General features: G+C 36.3%; 1 pseudogene; it reads left to right on the top strand.

Moving 5' to 3' along the window:
- Nucleotides 1–1,011: 1,011 nt before the first annotated feature.
- LOC101582023 lies at nucleotides 1,012–1,666 on the top strand (annotated as a pseudogene).
- Nucleotides 1,667–4,492: the final 2,826 nt, after the last annotated feature.

Genomic DNA, 4,492 nt, shown 5'->3' with positions numbered 1-4,492 from the left:
AGGATATGAAACAAATTAAAGCATTAACTGCTTCTTTCCATAGACCAGCAGAAATCCACAGTACAGTTGTCCAAACCATCTAGCTTACATACGTAGATAAATCTCTTTCCCTCACTCCTTGTCCCATCATTTTCTTTAACTCAGTAACCCTTTCTTTTTAAATAAGTTTATTCCCTTTTCCCAGTATCTATTGTACCCTTAGGATTCCATTTTTCTCCTCCAGGTTCTCATGCTAAGAAGACAATCCTATGTTTGCTATTGAGGTTCTGATTTATTTCACTTAAGAGTATGCTCTCTAGATGCACCCATTTAATGACTAAAGACTTGAATTTATAGCTGTTTTATAGGTGAATAATACTCCATTGTGTAAAACTACCACATCTTTTTTTCATTAACTTAGTACAGGGGCTACAGAGTCTCACACAGATTGGACTTGTAGTGATCCTCCTGATTTCAGCCTCCCAAGTGCTGGGATTACAGGCATGTGCCACCACTCCCAGTCTCAGTCACCACCACGGCACAGTAGAGTTCTAACCCTGGTCCCTGCACCTGCCTAAGAAGGTGCTTTAATCTGGTGAGCTATCTGGCTGGCCCTAATACATCTTCTCTATCTGTTCCTTAGCTGATGGGCATCAACACAATTTATGACAACTAAATCTTGGAAACAATTCAAATGCCCATCAACTGAGGAATGGTTAAAAAAGTTTTGTTACTATTATACAATGTGGCATTGAAGGTAAAGAAAAACTCAAGGCTTTCATAGCTAAATGGATACAACTAGAGATCATATTAGTAAGTGAAATAAATCAAACCTGCATGTATAATTTTCTCAGTAGTATAAGAACCTAAAAGAGGAAATAAAAACCTGAAAGTTACAACAGATAATGTGAAAGAGAAAGAAACTGCTCCAAAAGAAGGAACAAATGGAGTGGCGGGAAACGAGCTCCTGCCTCTGCTTAGGCCTCTGAGAAGGTGAATCTGGCGCTTATCCGAACCATCAGAACCATCTCCATGACAGTTGGCCAGAGCAGCAAGATGCTGTAGCACATTGACTACAGGATAAGGTGCATCCTGCAAGAAGGCCGGCACCTTCAAGGCTTTCAACAAGCGTGTGTACTTGACCCTCCGTGACTGTGGTGAATTCAGGAAGATCAAGCCAAAGAACTCTAAGCAATTAGAAAGGGAAGAGAAATGAGACCATGGTCTGATGGTGCTGTGAGGGGGAGAACCTGGTCTCTATGACAGTGGAAGGACCTCCTCCTAAAGACACTGGCATTGACCGAGTGCCACTTGCTAGAACTCCTGGGACCCAGGAATTGGTAGGGCAGTGGGTAGAGGAATCCCAGCTGGTGCTTCCATGCCACAGGCTCCTACAGGACTTGCTGTGCCAGTTCATGGAGTTGGTGGACCATCCCAATAGGTGATGACCCCACAAAGAAAAGACATTGTTGTGACTGCTGCAGCTGCTGCCACAGCTAGTATTGCAGGGGCCCCGACCCAGTACCCGCCTGGCCGTGGGGGTCCTTCTCCACCTATGGGTCAAGGGACACCCACTCCAGGAATGATGGGACCACCCATGGGTCCCCTAATGGGGATCCCTCCTGGACAGGAGACTCTTATGGGCATCCCCCCTCCAGGGACATGGGCCCCTCCTGTAGGTATGTGAAGCCTTCTTTGATCTTGGACACAGTTATGGAAGTAGCTCCAGGAGGTGTGGACTTGATTCCCCAGGGCCACGTTGCCACAGACCTGTTCGTTTGTTATGCTGTTGTTCACTGAGTCTCACAGGATTGTCTGGTCTCTGCTTACAGGTTTCCCTCCCCCAGAATGTGCCCACCAAGGCCCTAGACTCATCTTGAGCCTACTCTGCTCCGTACCTGTCTCCTGTGAGGATGTACATAGTCCTTTTATTTCCTTGTGTTCTGGTTTATAATAAACTCTTTTAAGAGAACTTTATAAATGCATCTAATGTACCCATTTATTTTAGAAAAATGTTGATATATTTGGTGCTTAATAGAGTCAAGAAGGGTTGCCTCGATAAACTATCCCCAATTTTAGTTACTTCCTGTAAAATACTTGTTGTAGGCCAAGATTTACAACATGAAAACATAATGAGACTTTCTCCTCATCAAACTTGAAAATCAGTTTTTTTGAAATGAACTAATGCATTTGGTCAAAAACAGAAAAGAAAAAGAAAAAGAAAGAATCAATGGAATAAGAAAGGAGAAAAGAAAGAAGAAAAAATATATAAATATACAAGATAGATAATATAGTTTTTGTAATAATTTCTATTGGCTTATGAAAGGAAAATTAATGCTTAATTTATTAATCATTTTTGTATGCCTGTATCTGGTAATCTGAACAACTGTTTTAAAGATAGCAATATACAAAGTTAAAATCATTTTTAATTTCCTATCACCTTGTTTGGAAATTCTGTATGTTTTTTATATTTTGAAAATATCCTGTTCAACTAAAAGGCAAAAGTGCTTATTAGAAAAAATGATTAAGATGATACATATGCATGCTTTTCTTGAGCATTAATATTCTTTACACTGTTTTCCATTATAATTATTTATGTTCAGTTAATTATTCCATCTTTCACCACTCACATTGTGATGTGATTAGATGAGTATCCAGTTACCATGGCAATTGACTACATCACAGTAAAATATATCACTTCATTTGAAATAGAATCCAATGCAAGATAAATTCAGAATCTATGCAGCATCTTCATTTAAAATAAGTTCTTTTTATATCCCCACCATATTCATAAATAGCAATAAATCCAAGCATATTGTTAAAGAAAGAATGGAAGAAAGTTCAAAAAAAGAAAATATAACTCTAAAAATACACATTTCTAAATATAGAAATCTAACATAGTAACTGTAAAGAGTTATGGCAGGATTTCATGCAGATCTCTTAATCCATTTTCCTTCTGTTTTCTTCTATTTTTTTGACAAAGTGGTAAAAGTAACTACAATTTTATGGTCAAATAATTTTCTCAGACTCTTCTTGGAGGACCTGTAATCACATATCTCTATGGAGATAAATACAATATTGAGTACCTATCAAAAAGTTATGCATGAATTAAGCTTCTGTCTCTCACATGGCTACAAAACCTTAAGAAAACTTTTGATTTAAGATGGCTAACAAAATCTATATTATTGGTTTTATTTTATTTATAAAAATAATTATTCTTAATTTGGAAGAGGAAAAAGTGGTACAACTTGAAGATAAAAGAAAATACTCTCTGTTTTTATTCTCCCTATATAAGTAGTTTTGTTATCCATTTAAATGGCAAATGGTTTTGGAAAGGGTATAAATTTTGAGTATCCTTAAATAATCAAACACTGAAACACATTTTAATAAATGATTCTTATTTTATTAAATTACATGTTTTTAATTTATCAAGAGGTATTGAAATGTTTTAAGGTTTACTGTTTGACTTAACTATAGGCATTTTTCTACTCTCTTAACGAAAGACTACAAGATCTTGTTAAATGATTATATTCTCATGGTAGTGTCACCCCTGAGCAAGGAGAATTTCCAGTGAATAGCTGAAATCCCCAGTGTTGGACTGGTTGATCTCCTAGCCATTTTTTAGCCACAAACCACTAGAATATTGACAAACATTGTTTAGTACAAAAAAAAAAAAAAAAGAAAAGAAAAGAAAAACTAATAATCTTTACAAGAAGGCCTACATGGGACTAAACCTGTATGGCCTTAAAGGCCCAGAATGACTGTCGGCATAGGTCTCCTGGGTTAATAGCTGGGAATCAAATGCATTAGGAAGTCCAGCAGGAAGAGGCTGATAAGAAAAATTCTTTGTTCCTCTGCATAGAGCACTACTTAAGATAAAACTGTAGCATGTCTTAGAGTGTCCGAGACTAACTTGATAATAAAACACTGACTGAATATTGAAAAGAACAACAGGAAAGCATTTAAAAATTTTCCCACTAAGTTAAATATTTGCAGTTCAAAAATAAATTATTTTCTACTCATTTTAAAGATTTAGGATTTAACTCCTGTTCACATAACACAGGCATTGCTAGATCTCTCTAAACATGGTCATGCAGAATACCAAATATACATTTCTAAAAAAATCTCATTTTAAGTAAAACTATATGAAATAAGAGATAAGTGAAAAAAGCTCTTTGTACGAATGGACAAATTACTATAGAATCTTTCATGAATTTTAGTCATTGGAATTATAAACCAAATAGAAGCTTTCATATATCCCTGATGGAATCATTCATAACAGATTGGCACATGTAGTTTTTGTGTGATTTATTTAGACATGTCATTTTATATGTTCTCTTTAATTTTTTAGATAATAATATGCTTTACATAACAAGAAATAAACACAGACAAACAAGTTGGAGCAAAGACTATTTACTCTTTATGCATGCAGGAGAAAACACATATCCGTGGCTCTTGTGCATCCCTATATTCAGTTTCTCACAGGCGACTCAGTTTCTTGATGTTTTTACAA

The sequence above is a fragment of the Octodon degus genome, unplaced genomic scaffold, assembly GCF_000260255.1.
Source record: "Octodon degus isolate 3935 unplaced genomic scaffold, OctDeg1.0 scaffold00030, whole genome shotgun sequence".
Classification (NCBI taxonomy): Eukaryota; Metazoa; Chordata; class Mammalia; order Rodentia; family Octodontidae; genus Octodon; species Octodon degus.
The sequence above is the reverse complement of the archived record's forward strand: the minus strand, read 5'-3'. Positions and strand labels throughout refer to the sequence as shown.